General features: G+C 41.6%; 1 protein-coding gene across 4 annotated transcripts in view; it reads left to right on the top strand.

The window, feature by feature from the left end:
• Positions 1–14,843: 14,843 nt before the first annotated feature.
• LOC139749139 (uncharacterized) overlaps positions 14,844–26,676 on the top strand; it is a 46,784-nt gene continuing 34,951 nt past the window's right edge. Inside the window, exon 1 of one of the 4 annotated variants that reach the window (XM_071662774.1) lies at positions 14,844–14,976. The gene's annotated coding sequence lies outside the window, so the exon portion shown is untranslated. Of the gene's footprint in view, positions 14,977–15,032; positions 15,182–26,676 lie in introns of those variants that run through there. The other 3 variants (XM_071662775.1, XM_071662772.1, XM_071662776.1) reach the window with 3 other exon arrangements.

Genomic DNA, 26,676 nt, shown 5'->3' with positions numbered 1-26,676 from the left:
ATTATGTACATGTGTATATATGTATATGTGTGTGTATGTATATATATGTATACGTTGAAATGTATAGGTGTGTATATATGCGTGTGTGGACGTTTATGTATATACATTTGCATATGGATGGGTTGGGCCATTCTTCCGTCTATTTCCCTGCGCTACCTCGCTAACGCTGAAGACAGCGACAAAGTAAAATGAATAAATAAATTAATATATATATATATATATATATATATATATATATATATATATATATATATATATATATATATATATATATATATATATATATGGTTTGGGATTAAGTCAGGGGTTAGTGAGAGGACAAGAGCAAAGGGAAGGAGTAGCAACACTGAAACAGGAGTGGTGGGAGTATATGATAGGGTGTAAGAAAGTAAACTCTAGATTGATAAGGGTAAAACTAAAAGTTGATGGAAAGAGATGGGTGATTATTGGTGCATATGCACCTGGGCATGAGAAGAAAGATCATGAGAGGCAAGTGTTTTGGGAGCAGCTGAGAGAGTGTGTTAGTAGTTTTGAATTACGAGACCGGATTATAGTGATGGATGATTTGAATGCAAAGGTGAGTAATGTGACAGTTGAGGGAATGATTGGTGTACATGGGGTGTTCAGTGTTGTAAATGGAAATGGTGAAGAGTTTGTAGATTTGTGTGCTGAAAAAGGACTGGTGATTGGGAATACCTGGTTTAAAAAGACATATACTTAAGTATACGTATGTAAACAGGATTGATGGCCAGAGAGCGTTATTGGATTACATGTTAACTGATAGACGCGCGAAAGAGAGACTTTTGGATGTTACTGTGCTGAGGGGTGCAACTGGAGGGATGTCTGATCATTATCTTATGGAGGCGAAGGTGAAGATTTGTAGAAGTTTTCAGAAAAGAAGAGAGAATGTTGGGATGAAGAGAGTGGTGAAAGTAAGTGAGCTAGGGAAGGAGACTTGTGTGAGGAAGTACCAGGAGAGACTGAGTGCAGAATGGAAAAAGGTGAGAGCAAAGGACGTAAGGGGAGTGGGGGAGGAATGGGATGTATTTAGGAAAGCAGTGATGGAGTGCGCAAAAGATGCTTGTGGCATGAGAAGCGTGGGAGGTGGGCAGTTTAGAAAGGGTAGAGAGTGGTAGGATGAAGAAGTAAGATTATTAGTGAAAGAGAAGAGAGAGGCATTTGGACGAGTTTTGCAGAGAAATAGTGCAAATGACTGGGATATGTATAAAAGAAAGAAGCAGGAGGTCAAGAGAAAGGTACAAGAGGTGAAAAAAAGGGCAAATGAGAGTTGGAGTGAGAGAGTATCATTAGATTTTAGGGAGAATAAAAAGATGTTTTGGAAGGAGGTAGATAAAGTGCGTAAGACAAGAGAACAAATGGGAACATCGGTGAAGGGGGCTTATGGGGAGGTAATAACAAATAGTGGTGATGTGAGAAGGAGATGGAGTGATTATTTTGAAGGTTTGCTGAATGTGTTAGATGATAGAGTGGCATATATGGGGTGTTTTGGTCGAGGTGGTGTGCGAAGTGAGAGTGTTAGGGAGAATGATTTGGTAAACAGAGAAGAGGTAGTAAAAGCACTGCGGAAGATGAAAGCGGGCAAGGCAGCGGGTTTCGATGGTATTGCAGTGGAATTTATTAAAAAAGGGGGTGACTGTGTTGTTGACTGATTGGTAAGGATATCTAATGTATGTATGACTCATGGTGAGGTGCCTGAGGATTGGAGGAATGCATGCATAGTACCACTGTATAAAGGCAAAGGAGATAAAGGTGAGCACTCAGATTACATAGGTATAAGTTTGTTGAGTATTCCTGGGGAATTGTATGGGAGTGTATTGACTGAGAGGGTGAAAACATGTACATAGCATCAGATTGGGGAAGAGCAGTGTGGTTTCAGAAGTGTTAGAGGATGTGTGGATCAGGTTTTTGCTTTGAAGAATGTATGTGAGAAATACTTAGAAAAGCAAATGGATTTGTATATAGCATTTATGATCTGGAGAAGGCATATGATAGAGTTGATAGAGATGCTCTGTGGAAGGTATTAAGAGTATATAGTGTGGGAGGAAAGTTGCTAGCAGCAGTGAAACGTTTTCATCGAGGATGTAAGGCATGTGTACGTGTAGGAAGAGAGAAAATGGGAACATCGGTGAAGGGGGCAAATGAGGAGGTAATAACAAGTAGTGATGAAATGAGTAGGAGACAGTGTGAGTACTTTGAATGTTTAATTGAATGTGTTTGACAATAGAGTGCCAGATACAGGGTGTTTTGGTCGGGTTGGTGTGCGAAGTGAGAGGGTCAGGGAGAATTTGGTGAACAGAGAAGAGGCAGTGAAAGCTTTGCGGATGATGAAAGCCGGCAAGGCGGCGGGTTTGGATGGTATTGCAGAGGAATTTATAGAAGATAAGGTGACTGTGTTGTTGATTGGTTGCTTAGGATATTCAATGAATGTACGGCTCTTGGTGAAGTGACTGATAATAGGCGGAATGTATGCATAGTGCCACTGCACAAAGGTTAAGGGGATAAAGGTGAGTATTCAAATTACAGAGGCATAAGTTTGTTGAGTATTCCTGGGAAATTATATGGGAGGAGGGTGAAGGCATGTAAAGAGCACCAGATTGGGGAAGAGCAGTGTGGTTTCTGAAGTGGTAGAGGATGTGTGGATCAGGTGTTTGCTTTGAAAAATGTATGTGAGAAATACTTTGAAAAAACAGATGGAATTGTATGTAGAATTCATGGATCTGGAGAAGGCCTATGAGAGGTTGGATGGAGATGCTTTTAGGAAGGCTTTTAGAGTATATGGTGTGGGAAGTAAGTTGCTAGAAGCAGTGAAAAGTTTTTACCAAGGATGTGAGGCATGTGTACGAGTAGGAAGAGGAAAGTGATTGGTTCCCAGCGAATGTCGGTTTGCGGTATGGGTGCGTGATATCTCTATGGTTGTTTAATTTGTTTATGGATGGGGTGGCTAGGGAGGTGAATGCAAGAGTTTTGGAGAGAGGGGCAAGTATGCAGTCTGTTGTGGATGAGAGGGCTTGGGAAGTGAGTCAGTTGTTGTTCGCTGATGATACAGCGCTGGTGGCTGATTTGGGTGAGAAACTGCAAAAGTTGGTGACTGAGTTTGACAAGGGGTGTGAAAGAAAGCTGAGAGTAGATGTGAATAAGAGCAAGGTCTTTAGGTTCAGTAGTGTTAAGGGACAAGTTAATTGGGAGGTAAGTCTGAATGGGGGAAAAAATGGAGGAAGTGAAGTGCTTTGGACATCTAGGAGTGCAATCAGCAGCGGATGGAACCATGGAAGCGGAAGTTAGTCACAGGATGGGGGAGGGAGCGAAGGTTCTGGGAGCGTTGAAGAACGTGTGAAAGGCGAAAACGTTATCTCGGAGAGAAAAAATGGTTATGTTTGTAGGAATAGTTGTTCAAACAATGTTACATGGTTGCGAGGCATATGCTATAGATAGAGTTGTGCGGAGGACGGCGGATGTGTTGGAAATGAGATGTTTGAGGACAATTTGTGGTGTGAGGTGTTAGATCAAATAAGTAATGAAGGGGTAAGAGAGATGTTTGGAAATCAAAAAAAGTGTGGTTGAGTGAGCAGAAGAGGGTGTATTGAAATTATTTGGGCACATGGAGAGAGCGAGTGAGGAAAGATTGACATAGAAGATATATGTGTCAGAGGTTGAGGGAAGGAGAAGCGGGAGACCAAAGTGAAGGTGATAGGATGCAGTGAAAAAGATTTTGAGCGATCGGGGCCTGAACATACAGGAGGGTGAAATGCGTGCAAGGAATAGCGAATTGGAACGATGTGGTATACCGGGGTCGACGTGCTGTCAATGGATTGAATCAGGGCATGTGAAGCATCTGGGGTAAACCATGGAAAGGCCTGTGGGGCCTGGATATGGAAAGGGAGCTGTGGTTTCGGTGCATTACATATGATAGTTAGAGACAGTGTGAACGAATGTGGCCTTTTTTGGGTGTTCCAGGAGCTACCTTGCTGAAGGGGGAGGAGGAGCTATTTCCTGTGTGGCGGGGTGGCGACGAGAATGGATGAAGGCAGCAAGTATATATATATATATATATATATATATATATATATATATATATATATATATATATATATCCCTGGGGATAGGTATCCCTAGGGATAGGGGAGAAAGAATACTTCACACGCATTCCTCACGTGTCGTAGAAGGCGACTAAAGGGGACGGGAGCGGGGGGCTAGAAACCCTCCCCTTCGTGTATTTTAACTTTCTAACAGGGGAAACAGAAGAAGTCACGCGGGGAGTGCTCACCCTCCTCGAAGGCTCAGATTGGGGTGTTTAAATGTGTGTGGATGTAACCAAGGTGAGAAAAAAGGAGAGATAGGTAGTATGTTTGAGGAAAGGAACCTGGATGTTTTGGTTCTGAGTGAAACGAAGCTGAAGGGTAAAGGGAAAGAGTGGTATGGGAATGTCTTGGGAGTAAAGTCAGGGGTTAGTGAGAGGACAAGAGCAAGGGAAGGAGTAGCAGTACTCCTGAAACAGGAGTGGTGGGAGTATGTGATAGTGCAAGAAAGTAAATTTTAGATGGATATGGGTAAAACTGAAAGTGGATGGAGAGAGATGGGTGATTATTGGTGCATATGCACCTGGGCATGAGAAGAAAGATCATGAGAGGCAAGTGTTTTGGGAGCAGCTGAATGAGTGTGTTAGTGGTTTTGATGCCCAAGACCGGGTTATAGTGATGGGTGATTTGAATGCAAAGGTGAGTAATGTGGCCGTTGAGGGAATAATTGGTATACACGGGGTGTACAGTGTTGTAAATCGAAATGGTGAAGAGCTTGTAGATTTATGTGCTGAAAAAGGACTGGTGATTGGGAATACCTGGTTTAAAAAGCGAGTAATACATAAGTATACGTATGTAAGTAGGAGAGATGGCCAGAGAGCGTTACTGGATTATGTGTTAATTGATAGGCGCGCGAAAGACAGACGTTTGGATGTTAATGTGCTGAGAGGTGAAATTGGAGGGATGTCATATCAATATCTTGTGGAGGCGAAGGTGAAGATTTGTAGGGGTTTTCAGAAAAGAAGAGAGAATGTTGGGGTGAAGAGAGTGGTGAGAGTAAGTGAGCTTGGGAAGGAGAATTGTGTGAGGAAGCACCAGGAGAGACTGAATACAGAATGGAAAAAGGTGAGAACAAAGGAGGTAAGGGGAGTGGGGGAGGAATGAGATGTATTTAGGGAAGCAGTGATGGCTTGCGCAAAAGATGCTTGTGGCATGAGAAGCGTGGGAGGTGGGTTGATTAGAAAGGGTAGTGAGTGGTGGGATGAAGAAGTAAGATTATTAGTGAAAGAGAAGAGAGAGGCATTTGGACGATTTTTGCAGGGAAATAATGCAAATGAGTGGGAGATGTATAAAAGAAAGAGGCATGGGGGCCAAGAGAAAGGTGCAAGAGGTGAAAAAGAGGGCAAATGAGAGTTGGGGTGAGAGAGTATCATTAAATTTTAGGGAGAATAAAAAGATGTTCTGGAAGGAGGTAAATAATGTGCGTAAGACAAGGGAGCAAATGGGAACTTCAGTGAAGGGGGCTAATGGGGAGGTGATAACAAGTAGTGGTGATGTGAGATGGAGATGGAGTGAGTATTTTGAAGGTTTGTTGAATGTGTTTGATGATAGAGTGGCAGATATAGGGTGTTTTGGTCGAGGTGGTGTGCAAAGTGAGAGGGTTAGGGAAAATGATTTGGTAAACAGAGAAGAGGTAGTAAAAGCTTTGCGGAAGATGAAAGCCGGCAAGCAGCAGGTTTGGATGGTATTGCAGTGGAATTTATTAAAAAAGGGGGTGACTGTATTGTTGACTGGTTGGTAAGGTTATTTAATGTATGTATGACTCATGGTGAGATTCCTGAGGATTGGCGGAATGCGTGCATAGTGCCATTGTACAAAGGCAAAGGGGATAAGAGTGAGTGCTCAAATTACAGAGGTATAAGTTTGTTGAGTATTCCTGGTAAATTATATGGGAGGGTATTGATTGAGAGGGTGAAGGCATGTACAGAGCATCAGATTGGGGAAGAGCAGAGTGGTTTCAGAAGTGGTAGAGGATGTGTAGATCAGGTGTTTGCTTTGAAGAATGTATGTGAGAAATACTTAGAAAAGCAAATGGATTTGTATGTAGCATTTATGGATCTGGAGAAGGCATATGATAGAGTTGATAGAGATGCTCTGTGGAAGGTATTAAGAATATGTGGTGTGGGAGGCAAGTTGTTAGAAGCAGTGAAAAGTTTTTATCGAGGATGTAAGGCATGTGTACGTGTAGGAAGAGAGGAAAGTGATTGGTTCTCAGTGAATGTAGGTTTGCGGCAGGGGTGTGTGATGTCTCCATGGTTGTTTAATTTGTTTATGGATGGGGTTGTTAGGGAGGTGAATGCAAGAGTTTTGGAAAGAGGGGCAAGTATGAAGTCTGTTGTGGATGAGAGAGCTTGGGAAGTGAGTCAGTTGTTGTTCGCTGATGATACAACGCTGGTGGCTGATTCATGTGAGAAACTGCAGAAGCTGGTGACTGAGTTTGGTAAAGTGTGTGAAAGAAGAAAGTTGAGAGTAAATGCGAATAAGAGCAAGGTTATTAGGTACAGTAGGGTTGAGGGTCAAGCAAATTGGGAGGTAAGTCTGAATGGAGAAAAACTGGAGGAAGTGAAGTGTTTTAGATATCTGGGAGTGGATTTGGCAGCGGATGGAACCATGGAAGCGGAAGTGAGTCATAGGGTGGGGGAGGGGGCGAAAATTCTGGGAGCCTTGAAGAATGTGTGGAAGTCGAGAACATTATCTCGAAAAGCAAAAAAGGGTATGTTTGAAGGAATAGTGGTTCCAACAATGTTGTATGGTTGCGAGGCGTGGGCTATGGATAGAGTTGTGCGCAGGAGGGTGGATGTGCTGGAAATGAGATGTTTGAGGACAATATGTGGTGTGAGGTGGTTTGATCGAGTTAATAATGTAAGGGTAAGAGAGAAGTGTGGAAATAAAAAGAGTGTGGATGAGAGAGCAGAAGAGGGTGTTTTGAAATGGTTTGGTCACATGGAGAGAATGAGTGAGGAAAGATTGACCAAGAGGATATATGTGTCAGAGGTGGAGGGAACGAGGAGAAGTGGGAGACCAAATTGGAGGTGGAAAGATGAAGTGAAAAAGATTTTGAGTGATCGGGGCCTGAACATGCAGGAGGATGAAAGGCGTGCAAGGAATAGAGTGAATTGGAACGATGTGGTATACCGGGGTCGACGTGCTGTCAATGGATTGAACCAGGGCATGTGAAGCGTCTGGGGTAAACCATGGAAAGTTGTGTGGGCCTGGATGTGGAAAGGGAGCTGTGACTTCGGGCATTATTGCGTGGCAGCTAGAGACTGAGTGTGAACGAATGTGGCCTTTTGTTGTCTTTTCATAGCGCTACCTCGCACACATGAGGGGGGAAGGGGTTGTTATTCCATGTGTGGCGGGGTGGCGATGGGAATAAATAAAGGCAGACAGTATGAATTATGTACATGTGTATATATGTATAGGTCTGTGTGTATATATATGTATACATTGAGATGTATAGGTATGTATATTTGCTGTGTGTGGACATGTATGTATATACATGTGTATGTGGGTGGGTTGGGCCATTCTTTCGTATGTTTCCTTGCGCTACCTCGCTAACGCAGGAGACAGCGACAAAGCAAGATAAATAAATAAAATAATATAAATATATATATATATATATATATATATATATATTGAAATATATATATATATATATATATATATATATATATATATATATATATATATATATATATATATATATATATATATATATATATATATTGAAATATGTATCTATGTATGTATATGTGCGTGTGTGGACGTGTATGTATATACATGTGTATGTGGATGGGTTGGGCTATTACTCGTCGGTTTCCTTGCGATACCTTCTACTGCGGCAGACGGCGGTTAAGTATGATAAATAGATAAATAAACATATATATATATATATATATATATATATATATATATATATATATATATATATATATATATATATATATATATATATTATTTATTATACTTTGTCGCTGGCTTCCGCGTTAGCGAGGTAGCTCAAGGAAACAGACGAAAGAATGGCCCAACCCACCCACATACACATGTATATACATACATGTCCACACACGCACATATACATACATAGATACATTTCAACGTATACATATATATACTTACACAGACATATACATATATACACATTTACATGATTCACACTAGTCGCCACCCCGCCACACATGAAATAACAACCCCCTCCCCACGCACACGCGCGAGGTAGCGCTAGGAAAAGACAACAAAGGCCACATTCGTTCACACTCAGTCTCTAGCTTTCATGTATAATGCACCGAAACCACAGCTCCCTTTTCACATACATGACCCACAAAACTTTCCATAATTTACCACAGACGCTTCACATGCTCTGGTTCAATCCATTGCCAGCACGTCGACCCCACTATACCACATCGTTCCAAATCACTCATTCCTTGCACGCCTTTCAACCTCCTGCATGTTTAGGCCCCGATCGCTCAAAATCTTTTTCACTCCATCCTTCCACCTCCAATTTGGCCTCCCACTTCTCCTCGTTCCCTCACTCATTCTCTCCATGTGACCAAACCATTTCAATACACCCTCTTCTGCTCTCTCAACCACACTCTTTTTATTACCACACATCTCTCTTACCCTTTCGTTACTTACTCGATCAAACCACCTCACACCACATATTGTCCTCAAACATCTCATTTCCAGCACATCCACCCTCCTCCACACAGCCCTATCTGTAGCCCACCCCTCGCAACCATATAACATTGTTGGAACCACTATTCCTTCAAACATACCCATTTTTGCTTTCCGAGATGATGTTCTCGCCTTCCACACATTCCTCAACGCTCCCAGAACTTTTGCCCCCTCCCCCACCCTGTGACTCACTTCCGTTTCCATGTTTCCATCCGCTGCCAGATCCACTCCCAGATATCTAAAACACTTCACTTCCTCCAGTTTTTCTCCATTCAAACTTTCCTCCTAATTGACTTGTCCCTCAACCCTAGTGTACCTAATAACCTTGCTCTTATTCACATTTACTCTCAGCTTTCTTCTTTCACACACTTTAGCAAACTCAGTCACCAGCTTCTGCAGTTTCTCACATGAATCAGCCACCAGTGGTGTATCATCGGCGAGCAACATCTGACACTTCCCCAGCCCTCTTATCCAGAACAGACTGCATACTTGCCCCTCTCTGCAAAAGTCTTGCATTCACCTCCCTAACAACCCCATCCATAAACAAATCAAACTACCATGGAGACATCACGTACCCCCGCCGCAAACCGACATTCACCGAGAATCAGTCACTTTCCTCTCTTCCAACTCGTCCGCATGCCTTACATCCTCGATAAAAACTTTTCACTTCTTCCAGGAACTTGCCTCCCACACCATATACTCGTGATTCCTTCCACAGAGCATCTCTATCAACTCTATCATATGCCTTCTCCTGATCCATAAATGCTACATACAAATCCATTTCTTTTCTAAGCATTTTTCACATACATTCTTCAAAGCAAACACTTGATCCACACATCCTCTACCACTTCTGAAACCACACTGGTCTTTCCCAATCTGATGTTCTGTACATTCCTTCATCCTCTAAATCAATACCATATAATTTCCCAAATACATTCTTCAAAGCAAACACTTGATCCACACATCCTCTACCACTTCTGAAACCACACTGGTCTTTCCCAATCTGATGTTCTGTACATTCCTTCATCCTCTAAATCAATACCATATAATTTCCCACATACATTCTTCATAGCAAACACTTGATCCACACATCCTCTACCACTTCTGAAACCACACTGGTTTTTCCCAATCTGATGTTCTGTACATTCCTTCATCCTCTAAATCAAAACCATATAATTTCCCACGAATACTCAACGAACTTATACCTCTGTAATTTGAACATGCACCTTTATCCCCTTTGCCTTCGTACAATGGCACTGTGTATACATTCATCCAATCCTCAGACACTTCACCATGAGCCATACATACATTGAATATCCTCACCAACACAGGCACCCCATTTTTTAATATTTGCCACTCCAATACCATCTAAACCCACCGCCTTGCCGGCTTTCGTCTTCCGCAAAGCTTTCACTACCTCTTCTCGTGTACCAAATCATTTTCCCTAACCCTCTCACTTTGCACACTACCTCGACCAAAACACTTTATATCTGCCACTCACTCATCTAACACATTCAACAAACCTTCAAAATACACTCTCCATCTCCTTCTTACATCACCACTACTTGTTATTACCTTCCCATAAGCCTCATTCACCGATATTCTGTTTTGTTCTCGTCTTACGCACTTTATTTACATCTTTCCAAAACATTTTTTTATTCTTCCTAAAATTTAATGATACTCTTTCATCCCAACTCTCATTTGCCCTCTTTTTCACCTCTTGCACCTTTCTCTTGACCTCCTGTCTCTTTCTTTTATACATCTCCCACTCTTTTGCACTATTTCCCTGCAAAACTCGTCAAAATGCCTCTCTCTTATCTTTCTCTAATGATCTTACGTCTTCAACCTACCACTCACTACCCTTTCTAATCTGCCCACCTCCCACCCTTCTCATGCCACAAGCATCTTTTGCGCAAGCCATCACTGCTTCCCGAACTACATCCCGTTCCTCCTCCACTCCCCTTACGTCCTTTGCTCACACCTTTTTCCATTCTGCACCCAGTCTCTCCTGGTACTTCCTCACACAATTTTCCTTCCCAAGCTCACTCTCACCACTCTCTTCACCCCAACATAGTCTCTTCTTTTCTGAAAACTTCTACAAATCTTCACCTTCGCCTTTACAAATAATGATCAGACATCCCTCCAGTTGAACCTCTCACCACATAACATCCAAAAGTCTCTCTTTCACCCGCCTATCAATTACCACGTAATCCAATAACGCTCTCTGGCCATCTCTCCTACTTACATACGTATTTATGTATATCTCTCTTTTTAAACCAGGTATTCCCAATCACCAGTCCTTTTTTAACACACAAATCTACAAGCTCTTCACCATTTCCATTCACAACACTGAACACCCAATGTACACCAATTTATACCCTCAACTGCCACATTACTCACCTTTACATTCAAATCACCCATCACTATAACCCGGTCTTGTGCATCAAAACTGCTAACACACTCACTCAGCTGCTCCCAAAACAAGTGTCTCTCGTTATCTTTCTTCTCGTGGCCAGGTGCTTACGCACCATCAATCACCCATCTCTCTCCATCCACTTTCAGTTTTACCCATATCAATCTAGAGCTTACTTTCTTACACTCTATCATATATTCCCTCAACTCCTGTTTCAGGAGCAGTGCTACTCCTTCCTTTGCTCTTGTCCTCTCACTAACCCCTGACTTTACTCCCAAGACATTCCCAAACCACTCTTTCCCTTTACCCTTGAGCTTTGTTTCACTCAGAGCCAAAACATCCTGATTCCTTTCTTCAAACATACTACCTATCTCTCCTTTTTTATCATCTTGGTTACATCCACACACATAGACACCCCAGTCTGAGCCTTCGAGGAGGATGAGCACTCACCGTGTGACTCCTTCTGTTTCCCCTTTTAGAAAGTTAAAATACAAGGAGGGGAGGGTTTCTAGCCCCCTGCTCCCGTCCCCTTTTGTCGCCTTCTACGACACGTGGGGAATGCTTGAGAAGTATTCTTTCTCCCCTATCCCCAGGGATAATATATATATATATATATATATATATATATATATATATATATATATATATATATATATATATATATATATATATATATATATATATATATATATGTATATATATATATATATATATATATATATATATATATATATATATATATATATATATATATATATATATATATATATATACATTATCCCTGGGGATAGGGGATTAAGAATACTTCCCACGTATTCCCTGCGTGTCGTAGAAGGCGACTAAAAGGGGAGGGAGCGGGGGGCTGGAAATCCTCCCCTCTCGTTTTTTTTTTTTAATTTTCCAAAAGAAGGAACAGAGGGGGCCAGGCGAGGATATTCCAAAAAAGGCCCAGTCCTCTGTTCTTAACGCTACCTCGCTAACGCGGGAAATGGCGAATAGTTTAAAAGCAGTTTAGAAGCAGTGAAAAGCTTTTATCGAGGATGTAAGGCATGTGTACGTGTAGGAAGAGAGGAAAGTGATTGGTTCTCAGTGAATGTAGGTTTGCGGCAGGGGTGTGTGATGTCTCCATGGTTGTTTAATTTGTTTATGGATGGGGTTGTTAGGGAGGTAAATGCAAGAGTTTTGGAAAGAGGGGCAAGTATGAAGTCTGTTGGGGATGAGAGAGCTTGGGAAGTGAGTCAGTTGTTGTTCGCTGATGATACAGCGCTGGTGGCTGATTCATGTGAGAAACTGCAGAAGCTGGTGACTGAGTTTGGTAAAGTATGTGGAAGAAGAAAGTTAAGAGTGAATGTGAATAAGAGCAAGGTTATTAGGTACAGTAGGGTTGAGGGTCAAGTCAATTGGGAGGTGAGTTTGAATGGAGAAAAACTGGAGGAAGTGAAGTGTTTTAGATACCTGGGAGTGGATCTGGCAGCGGATGGAACCATGGAAGCGGAAGTGGATCATAGGGTGGGGGAGGGGGCGAAAATTCTGGGGGCCTTGAAGAATGTGTGGAAGTCGAGAACATTATCTCGGAAAGCAAAAATGGGTATGTTTGAAGGAATAGTGGTTCCAACAATGTTGTATGGTTGCGAGGCGTGGGCTATGGATAGAGTTGTGCGAAGGAGGATGGATGTGCTGGAAATGAGATGTTTGAGGACAATGTGTGGTGTGAGGTGGTTTGATCGAGTGAGTAACGTAAGGGTAAGAGAGATGTGTGGAAATAAAAAGAGCGTGGTTGAGAGAGCAGAAGAGGGTGTTTTGAAGTGGTTTGGGCACATGGAGAGAATGAGTGAGGAAAGATTGACCAAGAGGATATATGTGTCGGAGGTGGAGGGAACGAGGAGAAGAGGGAGACCAAATTGGAGGTGGAAAGATGGAGTGAAAAAGATTTTGTTTGATCGGGGCCTGAACATGCAGGAGGGTGAAAGGAGGGCAAGGAATAGAGTGAATTGGAGCGATGTGGTATACCGAGGTTGACGTGCTGTCAGTGGATTGAATCAAGGCATGTGAAGCGTCTGGGGTAAACCATGGAAAGCTGTGTAGGTGTGTATATTTACGTGTGTGGACGTATGTATATACATGTGTATGGGGGGGGTTGGGCCATTTCTTTCGTCTGTTTCCTTGCGCTACCTCGCAAACGCGGGAGACAGCGACAAAGTATAATAAAAAAAAATAAAATATATATATATATATATATATATATATATATATATATATATATATATATATATATATATATATATATATATATATATATGTTTTACTGTTATTTCTCGCGTTAGCGAGGTAGCGTTAAGAATAGAGGACTGAGCCTTTGAGGGAATATCCTCACTTGGTCCCCTTCTCTGTTCCTCTTTTGGAAAAAAAAAAAACGAAAGGGAAAGGGGGATGCTTTTTCATGTGTGGCGGGGTGGCGACAAAAATCGATTAAGGAAGCATGTATGAATATGTACGTGTGTATATAGGCATATGTCTGGGTATGCATATGTGTGTATACATTGGAATGCATATGTATGTATATGTGCGTGTTTAGGCGTTTATGTATATACATGTGCATGTGGGTGTTAGGGCCGTTCCTCGTCTGTTTCCTTAGTCACCTTGCTAATGCGGGACACGGCGACTATGATGAATATATATATATATATATATATATATATATATATATATATATATATATATATATATATATATATATATATATATATATATGCTCCCCGTAATGTCTTAGCATCTATCTTGATTGCTGATACTGATAACTTTAACCTATCCTCATGTAAATGTAATGTCTATCCTATTGTCAATCAAATCATTATGAATAAACTATCATGACAAAGATAGTATACGTTAAAGTTATTTCATGTATCATTTCAGTACTGATTAGTCACAGTTTTTAATATATGATCTCGTGAATATACCACATCTGAGGTATATGTTTCGTGCGTGAAGAAGATTGAGCTCATATTTATTGTAAGATGTTAAATTACTTTAATATATATGTTTTTTTTTATATATTCCATAGCGAAATTTTACATAATTTCGTGCTAGTTGCGTAAACGAAGACGAAATATATAAATTACCATTACTAGTCTCTCTTGTTTCTGTTATATTAGTTTTCTCGTATGTAAAGGGCCGTCGATAATGCTATCATGGTCACTGTCACCTCCTTTGAAGAATCACATGTATGGTGAGACTTTGACAATATTAGGTGGCGTAAGAACTATCATTAGTATCTAATGAGGCTAAACATTTTTCTTTTGGTTGGTAGAGGAAGTTTGATGGTCTTAAAAATCATGGTAGTTGGTAGGCCTTACGACCAAACAAACGTCTATGTTTGTAAAAATTTTCAGTTGGTATAAATATTAGTGGTCTTAGAATTCTGTGATACTTGATGTTGTTACATATTTTTTTCTGGTGGTGGAGGTAGCCTGAAAATGTCGGCCTTAATAACCGTGACAGTTAATAGGCCTAAAGCCTAAAGAACTTTTAGGCTGTATTCATACAAGTGGTTATATATATATATATATATATATATATATATATATATATATATATATATATATATATATATATATATATATATATATATATTATTGGAAATAACCTGACGTTGACGGACTGAATGACCCTGGCAATTAATAGGCCTAACTTGAGCACAACCAACCAACCAACTTGTGAAGACGTCTTCAGACAGTGATGTAGTCTAACTCGTTAACTTAATCGTAAGAGTGTACGGAAAAACAGCTTATAAAGGTACGAAGAAATGGTAATGAGTTGGACGTATTTTAGGTAGATAAAGACTCGGAAGAACTTGATGGTAGTAATCTTGATGGCAGTAATGATGATGTATTGGGTTCTGCACTGATGTTTTCCTGGTGGTTCGTTCGTACGTACGTACGTACCAGGAATGTAAACAAACCCTCTGGTGCTCGGACGAACCCTAGGATGCAGCAGACTCGTAAGTCTTGCTAATATTTCAGGAACATATGTATGAAAATGTTATATATCTTACATGGAATTTACTGACCATAGTAATCTTTGGATTCGTATTTTTTGAGAAAAGTGGATATTATGTTCATTCAGAGTAAACGGGAAGTGAACTTTACTAAAAGCTGTTGTTGTTTTGGGATTCACATATATTAGGACAGGACTTCTGCTCTTCTGTATATCGTCCTGGTTTTACCCCAGGTTTGGCGGCAGGTGGTCTGATGTATTACATTTGACTCGCTTATCCTTTTATTAATGGAGTGCAGGACACATCCATCGAGTATTGATTGGGGTGTACTTCTTCCCTGGAAGTTTTTTAAATTCACAGTGTTGTTAGTCAAGTTTGTTTTATAACTGCTACCACAAAGATGTCTTTGAAATGTGATTAATATTTTATTGCAAATAGATGAGATATTGTTAAAATTAAAATATTACTTCGATAATTTGCCAGTTTAGTTATGCATCGAAAGTTTTGCTGTAGGATCTATGAAATACACTTGTAGTATCACAGATCTAGTTGACTTTTGAAATGTACACTTATAGTACCGTGATTTTTTTCTTTATATACTTTTATGGGTTTCTTTTTTTTTGCAGTTCCCTCTCTAGTATTTGTGATCCCATACTTCCCAGTCTTTTAAGAAAATTAAGTGAAAAACAGCATCCCATATGAAATGAAAGAACATCATATTGGAAAAATAAAACCAGCAAACAAATGATATAGACCTCAGCCTACGCAGTGATGAATAACAAATTTGTGATATCATTAAATGATGTGTTATACTGTCAGATGTTGACACTGGGTGGCTTTTTGTAGCTTTAATATCAGCACAAAACCAACTTGCTATTGTTGCCTTGTACATAATCACCCTTATTCCACAGTAGTTCATGGATTGGACTGCATTGCTCTGAACTCATTTTTTTTATGTACTGAAGGTTCCAATCATGGACAAAAGTCCACATCAAGGCCAGGCCTTAATTGAAATACAGAGAGAATTATGAAATGGGGAAAGGAAAGACAAGGGAAAGTGTACATGAATTTTGAAGGAAGTGAAAGACCCATCTTTTAAATGTGCTAGGTCATAGTTATTTGGAAAAACGTGAGAAGGTAGAGAGTTCCATAGCTTCAACATGTAGGGAAAGAAGCAGTAATCAAAATAGCCCATCCTTGAGCTGCCGATGGCTACATAATAATCATGTGATGCAGCAGCTCACCGAGTATTGTGTGGTCTAGTTAGTGGTGGGGGCACATAAGCAACCAGGTTTTGTGAGGAGAAACCAAAGTGATACCTATAGAGGAGGGAAAGTGAACTAACGTTGCAGCATAGGGCAAGGGGGTCAAGTTTGGAAGTTAGCTTGGTACAGCTTATCAGCTGGATTGCTTATGACTGTCAAGTAAGCGTACAGAGCTAGAACCACCCCAAATTTGAGAGCAGTACTCCTTGCAAGGATTTATGAATCCCTTGTATAAGCAGAGCAACTGTTCAGAAGAAAAGAAATTTCAGCATCTAAACAGGACACCCAATTTCTCAAGAGACAGAATTAGCTATTCCTGTAATATGGGTTTCCAAGAAAGAGTGGATGTTAGAGTAATGCCAAGTATGTTCATTTTGTCAAGAGGTGGATTTACAGAACTGTCAAAAGGGAGACAATAGTTGTGAGGAGTTTTCAGTAGAGAGATGGGTAGAAATTGAGTCTTGGAGGTATTGAACTTAAAAAGATTTTGTCTACCCCTCTGAGATATCTTGTCCAAGTCTTAGTTTATTGAGGAAGCTGTGTCAGAACAAGTTGCAGATCAAAAGAGAAAAGATGGAGCAGAATTGAAGGATTTGGATGAATGCAGCATTGAGTCGTCATTGTATGCATGCATTGGATTATTTGTGGAGTGGAAATCATTGAAAAGAGAAAAAGTGTAGGGGACAGGACAGAACCTTGAGGGATGCTGCTCTTGATGGAGAAAGGGGGAGGCTGATCCATCTACAACCAGAGATTGATCTACCAGAGAGGAAGCTAGATATGAATGAGGAAAGTGGGGGAGGGGAGCTTGGAGATGAGAGCCCAATGTCTTACCTTGTCAAAACCTTAGATCTGTCAAGGGCAGCTACATATGACTCCCAAAAATCTTAAAGGAACGATGACCAGATATTAGTAAGATAGGATCAGAGAGAAGACTGATTTTCGAAGTAAATTATTTAAGGATATGGGAGTTGAAGATGTCAAAACAACAGGATGATAGTTAGAGTGGTCAGAACAGTCATCCTTCTTAGGGATGGGATGTATCAATGCATGTTTCCAAGAAGGAAAAGTTTTGGTTTTAAACAGAAACAAAACAGTCAAGGAAGCATGGGTGCAAGTTAAGAGCACATTCTTTCAGTTCATGGGGATAGATGCCATCAGGACCATAAGCTTTGCTTGAGTTAAGAGAAAGAAGCACTTTTCAGACGTCCAAGGTGGAGTTAAAAGAGAAACAGGAACCAAAGAGAGTTGCTTTCTCAATGGGAGAGACAGCCATAGTACAGTCAGAACAGAAAAGTGAGGGTAAGGTAGAGCAATAGAAATTGTTAGAGATGCCTGTAGCTAAAGGCTGGAAAGACCTGTCTGTGGATGATGAGAAGAGGTCATCACACTTCCTTTGAATAAAGGAACACCTCGCCTCATGGTTAGCTTGCTTGTAGCAATTACAGACAGTGATAAAAGCTGAATGGGAGCCAAAAGAAGGAGAGTTTTTCCAAGCCCAATATGCCTGATCCCTTGTCTGAATGGCCTCAGAACGGAAACAGTTGAACCATAGATTGGATGACAAGGATGTCTTGGGGAAAGAGGGGATAAATGCTTCCATTCCCACAAGAATAACCTCTGCTATGGGTTTGGCGAAGGCTGAAACAGCACCACATAGGAGACAGTAACTTACCAAAGAGAAGTCAGAAAAGTAGTTATGGAAGTTATTCTAGTCAGCTTTGTGTTAAGGTGCCAATATATATGCTTAGAAGGGATCAAGTGAACCAGTTGGGGATGATATTATTTATTTACGGCAGGAGGGACTACAGGTGAAAAACAAATCCAGAATATTAGGTGAGTGGTCACAGTAGTCAGGAATATGGGTAGGGTGGGAGATGATTTGCTCTAAATCATTGAGAATGGATATTGTGAGGGCATCAATCCTTGCACTGGCTGTATGGGAGGAATTCAGCCATTCCCTATGGTGATTGTTGACATGTTTGAGCTGTAGAGGGTCTTGGCTTGCAGGTGAGAGGGTATCACAGTCTCATTGCAGGAGGTTAGATAGTTGAAGAAGGATATAGAATTTGTAGAATCAGAGGAGTAATAGGTGAAAGAGGAAAAGTGTGGTAGTTGAGAGACGGACATTCGATCACAGAACATCAAAGTTTGGGGACTCAAGGTCCTTGAGGCAAGCAACAGGTGTTTTGATGATGGAATAAGCACAAACACCACCTTCAAAACGTAATTGTAAGTGGAGGTTATAGTTGTATATGAAAAAGGGACTTGTGAGAACACCAGTAGACTACTATATGTCAAAGAGAAGTAAGATATTAGGAGGTACTAGACAGATGGTGTTCAATTGAGGAGAGGTTACTAGAGAGGCCACAAAGTTAGTACAGTGAATAGAAAAAGAGGAAGGTCTAACAGAGAGGGAAAGGTTGTGGGAGGGGCCAATACTACTTCTGGCAGAGCCCCACCTCTCATTGGCAATAGAGTCGGGCAGAAACCTGGAGATTCTTAGAATGTCATGATGCCGAGGACTAGGGGCCATAGATTTGATGGACTCTGTCATGATGATGCTCACAATTGCTAGAGTGGACAGGAATTAGCAAGAGTATTTATGTGAAAAATAAGTATATTAATGAGCTAGGTTTGAGTGGGTGTATGGTGCTTGTGAGAAGGTGGTAGGACGAGCTGGGTAGTCCTGATTTCAGTAGACAGAAAGTAAGAGCAGCAATCCTGACATGGAGAGCGTAAGATGGTTCTGGCCACCACTTTAATGGTCCTCAGTCAAGACAGATACAGAATTATGCCTTGAATTCGCTAGGAGCGGGAGTGGGGGGCCAGAAACCCTCCCCTCCTTGTATTTTAACTTTCTAAAAGGGGAAACAGAAGAAGGAGTCACGTGGGGAGTGCTCATCCTCCTCGAAGGCTCAGATTGGGCTGTCTAAATGTGTGTGGATGTAACCATGATGAGAAAAAAGTGAGATAGGTAGTATGTTTGAGGAAAGGAACCTGGATGTTTTGGCTCTGAGTGAAACGAAGCTCAAGGGTAAAGGGGAAGAGTGGTTTGGGAATGTCTTGGGAGTAAAGTCAGGGGTTAGTGAGAGGACAAGAGCAAGGGAAGGAGTAGCAGTACTCCTGAAACAGGATTTGTGGGAGTATGTGATAGAGTGTAAGAAAGTAAATTCTAGATTGATATGGGTAAAACTGAAAGTTGATGGAGAGATATGGGTGCTTATTGGTGCATGTGCACCTAGGCATGAGAAGAAAGATCATGAGAGGCAAGTGTTTTGGGAGCAGCTGAATGAGTGTGTTAGTGGTTTTGATGCACAAGACCGGGTTACAGTGATGGGTGATTTGAATGCAAAGGTGAGTAATGTGGCAGTTGAGGGAATAATTGGTATACATGGGGAGTTCAGTGTTGTAAATGGAAATGGTGAAGAGCTTGTAGATTTATGTGCTGCAAAAGGACTGGTGATTGGGAAAACCTGGTTTAAAAAGCAAGATATACATAAGTATACGTATGTAAGTAGGAGAGATGGCCAGAGAGTGTTATTGGATTACATGTTAATTGATAGGCGTGCGAAAGAGAGACTTTTGGATGTTAATGTTCTGAGAGGGATGTCATATTATCTTGTGGAGGCGAAGATGAAGATGTGTAGAGGTTTTCAGAAAAGAAGAGAGAATGTTGGGGAGAAGAGAGTGATGAGAGTAAATGAGCTTGGGAAGGAGACTTGTGTGAGGAAGTACCAGGAGAGACTGAGTACAGAATGGAAAAAGGTGAGAACAAAGGAGGTAGGGGGAGTGGGGGAGGAATGGGATGTATTTAGGGAAGCAGTGATGGATTGCGCAAAAGATGCTTGTGGCATGAGAAGCGTGGGAGGTGGGTTGATTAGAAAGGGTACTGAGTGGTGGGATGAAGAAGTAAGATTATTAGTGAAAGAGAAGAGAGAGGCATTTGGACGATTTTCGCAGGGAAATAATGCAAATGAGTGGAAGGTGTATAAAAGAAAGAGGCAGGAGGTCAAGAGAAAGGTGCAAGAGGTGAAAAAGAGGGCAGATGAGAGTTGGGGTGAGAGAGTATCATTAAATTTTAGGGAGAATAAAAAGATGTTTTGGAAGGAGGTAAATAAAGTGCGTAAGACAAGGGAACAAATGGGAACTTCAGTGAAGGGGGCTAATGGGGAGGTGATAACAAGTAGTGGTGATGTGAGAAGGAGATGAAGTGAGTATTTTGAAGGTTTGTTGAATGTGTTTCATGATAGAGTGGCAGATACAGGGTGTTTTGGTCGAGGTGGTGTGCAAAGTGAGAGGGTTTGGGAAAATGATTTGGTAAACAGAGGAGAGGTAGTAAAAGCTTTGCGGAAGATGAAAACCGGCAAGGCAGCAGGTTTGGATGGTATTGCAGTGGAATTTATTAAAAAAGGGGGTGACTATTGTTGACTGGTTGGTAAGGTTGTTTAATGTATGTATGACTCATGGTGAGGTGCCTCAGGATTGGCGGAATGCTTGTGTAGTGCCATTGTACAAAGGCAAAGGGAATAAGAGTGAGTGCTCAAATTACAGAGGTATAAGTTTGTTGAGTATTCCTGGTAAATTATATGGCAGGGTATTGATTGAGAGGGTGAAGGCATGTACAGAGCATCAGATTGGGGAAGAGCAGTGTGGTTTCAGAAGTGGTAGAGGATGTGTGGATCAGGTGTTTGCTTTGAAGAATGTATGTGAGAAATACTTAGAAAAGCAAATGGATTTGTATGTAGCATTTATGGATTTGGAGAAGGCATATGATAGAGTTGATAGAGATGCTCTGTGGAAGGTATTAAGAATATATGGTGTGGGAGGCAAGTTGTTAGAAGCAGTGAACAGTTTTTATCGAGGATGTAAGGCATGTGTATGTGTAGGAAGAGAGGAAAGTGATTGGTTCTCAGTGAATGTAGGTTTGCGGCAGGGGTGTGTGATGTCTCCATGGTTGTTTAATTTGTTTATGGATGGGGTTGTTAGGGAGGTGAATGCAAGAGTTTTGGAAAGAGGGGCAAGTATGCAGTCGATTGTGGATGAGAGAGCCTGGGAAGTGTGTCAGTTGTTGTTCGTTGATGATACAGCGCTGGTGGCTGATTCATGTGAGAAACTGCAGAAGCTGGTGACTGAGTTTGGTAAAGTGAGTGAAAGAAGAAAGTTAAGAGTAAATGTGAATAAGAGCAAGGTTATTAGGTACAGAAGGGTTGAGGGTCAAGTCATTTGGGAGGTAAGTTTGCATGGAGAAAAACTGGAGGAAGTAAAGTGTTTTAGATATCTGGGAGTGGATATGGCAGCGGATGGAACCATGGAAGTGGAAGTGAATCATAGGGTGGGGGAGGGGGTGAAAATTCTGGGAACCTTGAAAAATGTTTGGAAGTCGAGAACATTATCTCGGAAAGCAAAAATGGGTATGTTTGAAGGAATAGTGGTTCCAACAATGTTGTATGGTTGCGAGGCGTGGGCTATGGATAGAGTTCTGCGCATGAGGGTGGATGTGCTGGAAATGAGATGTTTGAGGACAATATGTGGTGTGAGGTGGTTTGATCGAGTAAGTAATGTAAGGGTAAGGGAGATTATTATTTTTTTTTTTCTTTTATTATACTTTGTCGCTGTCTCCCGCGTTTGCGAGGTAGCGCAAGGAAACAGACGAAAGAAATGGCCCAACCCCCCCCCCATACACATGTATATACATACATCCACACACGCAAATATACATACCTACACAGCTTTCCATGGTTTACTCCAGACGCTTCACATGCCCTGCTTCAATCCACTGACAGCACGTCAACCCCGGTATACCACATCGCTCCAATTCACTCTATTCCTTGCCCTCCTTTCACCCTCCTGCATGCTCAGGCCCCGATCACACAAAATCTTTTTCACTCCATCTTTCCACCTCCAATTTGGTCTCCCTCTTCTCCTTGTTCCCTCCACCTCCGACACATATATCCTCTTGGTCAATCGTTCCTCACTCATCCTCTCCATGTGCCCAAACCACTTCAAAACACCCTCTTCTGCTCTCTCAACCACGCTCTTTTTATTTCCACACATCTCTCTTACCCTTACGTTACTCACTCGATCAAACCACCTCACACCACACATTGTCCTCAAACATCTCATTTCCAGCACATCCATCCTCCTGCGCACAACTCTATCCATAGCCCACGCCTCGCAACCATACAACATTGTTGGAACCACTATTCCTTCAAACATACCCATTTTTGCTTTCCGAGATAATGTTCTCGACTTCCACACATTCTTCAAGGCCCCCAGGATTTTCGCCCCCTCCCCCACCCTATGATCCACTTCCGCTTCCATGGTTCCATCCGCTGCCAGATCCACTCCCAGATATCTAAAACACTTCACTTCCTCCAGTTTTTCTCCATTCAAACTCACCTCCCAATTGACTTGACCCTCAACCCTACTGTACCTAATAACCTTGCTCTTATTCACATTTACTCTTAACTTTCTTCTTCCACACACTTTTCCAAACTCAGTCACCAGCTTCTGCAGTTTCTCACATGAATCAGCCACCAGCGCTGTATCATCAGCGAACAACAACTGACTCACTTCCCAAGCTCTCTCATCCCCAACAGACTTCATACTTGCCCCTCTTTCCAAAACTCTTGCATTTACCTCCCTAACAACCCCATCCATAAACAAATTAAACAACCATGGAGACATCACACACCCCTGCCGCAAACCTACATTCACTGAGAACCAATCACTTTCCTCTCTTCCTACACGTACACATGCCTTACATCCTCGATAAAAACTTTCACTGCTTCTAACAACTTTCCTCCCACACCATATATTCTTAATACCTTCCACAGAGCATCTCTATCAACTCTATCATATGCCTTCTCTAGATCCATAAATGCTACATACAAATCCATTTGCTTTTCTAAGTATTTCTCACATACATTCTTCAAAGGTAAGGGAGATGTGTGGAAATAAATAAAAGTGTAGTTGAGAGAGCTGAAGAGGGTGTTTTGAAATGGTTTGGTCACATGGAGAGAATGAGTGAGGAAAGATTGACCAAGAGGATATATGTCTCAGACGTGGAGGGAACGAGAAGTGGGAGACCAAATTGGAGGTGGAAAGATGTAGTGAAAAAGATTTTGAGTGATCGGGGCCTGAACATGCAGGAGGGTGAAAGGCGGTCAAGGAATAGAGTGAATTTGATCGATGTGGTATACCGGGGTCGACGTGTTGTCAATGGATTGAATCAGGGCATGTGAAGCGTCTGGGGTAAACCATGGAAAGTTGTGTGGGGCCTGGATGTGGAAAGGGAGCTGTGGTTTCCGGCATTATTACATGACAGCTAGAGACTGAGTGTGAATGAATGGGGCCTTTGTTGTCTTTTCCTAACGCTACCTTGCACACATGAGGGGGGAGCGGGATGTTATTCCATGTGTGGCAAGGTGGCGATGGGAATAATTAAAGGCAGATAGTATGCATTATGTACATGTGTATATATGTATATGTCTGTGTGTGTATATATATGTGTACATTGAGATGTATAGGTATGTATATTTGTGTGTGGGGACGTGTATGTATATACATGTGTATGTGGGTGGGTTAGGCCATTTCATTCATCTGTTTCCTTGCGCTACCTCGTAAACGCTGGAGACAACGACAAAGCAAAATAAAAAAAGAATAATATATGTATATATATATATATATATATATATATATATTTTTTTTTTTTTTTTTTTTTTTTTATACTTTGTCGCTGTCTCCCGCGTTTGCGAGGTAGCGCAAGGAAACAGACGAAAGAAATGGCCCAACCCCCCCCCCATACACATGTACATACACACGTCCACACACGCAAATATACATACCTACACAGCTTTCCATGGTTTACCCCAGACGCTTCACATGCCTTGCTTCAATCCACTGACAGCACGTCAACCCCTGTATACCACATGACTCCAATTCACTCTATTTCTTGCCCTACTTTCACCCTCCTGCATGTTCAGGCCCCGATCACACAAAATCTTTTTCACTCCATCTTTCCACCTCCAATTTGGTCTCCCTCTTCTCCTCGTTCCCTCCACCTCCGACACATATATCCTCTTGGTCAATCTCTCCTCACTCATTCTCTCCATGTGCCCAAACCATTTCAAAACACCCTCTTCTGCTCTCTCAACCACGCTCTTTTTATTTCCACACATCTCTCTTACCCTTACGTTACTTACTCGATCAAACCACCTCACACCACACATTGTCCTCAAACATCTCATTTCCAGCACATCCATCCTCCTGCGCACATCTCTATCCATAGCCCACGCCTCGCAACCATACAACATTGTTGGAACCACTATTCCCTCAAACATACCCATTTTTGCTTTCCGAGATAATGTTCTCGACTTCCACACATTTTTCAAGGCTCCCAAAATTTTCGCCCCCTCCCCCACCCTATGATCCACTTCCGCTTCCATGGTTCCATCCGCTGACAGATCCACTCCCAGATATCTAAAACACTTCACTTCCTCCAGTTTTTCTCCATTCAAACTCACCTCCCAATTGACTTGACCCTCACCCCTACTGTACCTAATAACCTTGCTCTTATTCACATTTACTCTCAACTTTCTTCTTCCACACACTTTACCAAACTCAGTCACCAGCTTCTGCAGTTTCTCACATGAATCAGCCACCAGCGCTGTATCATCAGCGAACAACAACTGACTCACTTCCCAAGCTCTCTCATCCCCAACAGACTTCATACTTGCCCCTCTTTCCAGGACTCTTGCATTTACCTCCCTTACAACCCCATCCATAAACAAATTAAACAACCATGGAGACATCACACACCCCTGCCGCAAACCTACATTCACTGAGAACCAATCACTTTCCTCTCTTCCTACACGTACACATGCCTTACATCCTCGATAAAAACTTTTCACTGCTTCTAACAACTTGCCTCCCACACCATATATTCTTAATACCTTCCACAGAGCATCTCTATCAACTCTATCATATGCCTTCTCCAGATCCATAAATGCTACATACAAATCCATTTGCTTTTCTAAGTATTTCTCACATACATTCTTCAAAGCAAACACCTGATCCACACATCCTCTACCACTTCTGAAACCGCACTGCTCTTCCCCAATCTGATGCTCTGTACATGCCTTCACCCTCTCAATCAATACCCTCCCATATAATTTACCAGGAATATATATATATATATATATATATATATATATATATATATATATATATATATATATATATATATATATATCTGAAAACCCATACTAATCTTCACCTTAGCCTCCACAAGATAATGATCAGACATCCCTCCAGTTGCACCTCTCAGCACATTAACATCCAAAAGTCTCTCTTTCGCACGCCTGTCAATTAACACGTAATCCAATAACGCTCTCTGGCCATCTCTCCTGCTTACATAAGTATACTTATGTATATCTCGCTTTTTAAACCAGGTATTCCCAATCATCAGTCCTTTTTCAGCACATAAATCTACAAGCTCTTCACCATTTCCATTTACAACACTGAACACCCCATGCATACCAATTATTCCCTCAACTGCCACATTACTCACCTTTGCATTCAAATCACCCATCACTATAACCCGGTCTCGTGCATCAAAACCGCTAACACACTCATTCAGTGAATGTAGGTTTGCGGCAGGGGTGTGTGATGTCTCCATGGTTGTTTAATTTGTTTATGGATGGGGTTGTTAGGGAGGTAAATGCAAGAGTCCTGGAAAGAGGGGCAAGTATGAAGTCTGTTGGGGATGAGAGAGCTTGGGAAGTGAGTCAGTTGTTGTTCGCTGATGATACAGCGCTGGTGGCTGATTCATGTGAGAAACTGCAGAAGCTGGTGACTGAGTTTGGTAAAGTGTGTGGAAGAAGAAAGTTAAGAGTAAATGTGAATAAGAGCAAGGTTATTAGGTACAGTAGGGTTGAGGGTCAAGTCAATTGGGAGGTGAGTTTGAATGGAGAAAAACTGGAGGAAGTGAAGTGTTTTAGATATCTGGGAGTGGATCTGTCAGCGGATGGAACCATGGAAGCGGAAGTGGATCATAGGGTGGGGGAGGGGGCGAAAATTTTGGGAGCCTTGAAAAATGTGTGGAAGTCGAGAACATTATCTCGGAAAGCAAAAATGGGTATGTTTGAAGGAATAGTGGTTCCAACAATGTTGTATGGTTGCGAGGCGTGGGCTATGGATAGAGTTGTGCGCAGGAGGATGGATGTGCTG

The sequence above is a fragment of the Panulirus ornatus genome, chromosome 6 (assembly GCF_036320965.1).
Source record: "Panulirus ornatus isolate Po-2019 chromosome 6, ASM3632096v1, whole genome shotgun sequence".
Taxonomy (NCBI): domain Eukaryota; kingdom Metazoa; phylum Arthropoda; class Malacostraca; order Decapoda; family Palinuridae; genus Panulirus; species Panulirus ornatus.
Note: the sequence above shows the minus strand (reverse complement) of the source record. Positions and strands in the feature narration are given on the sequence as shown.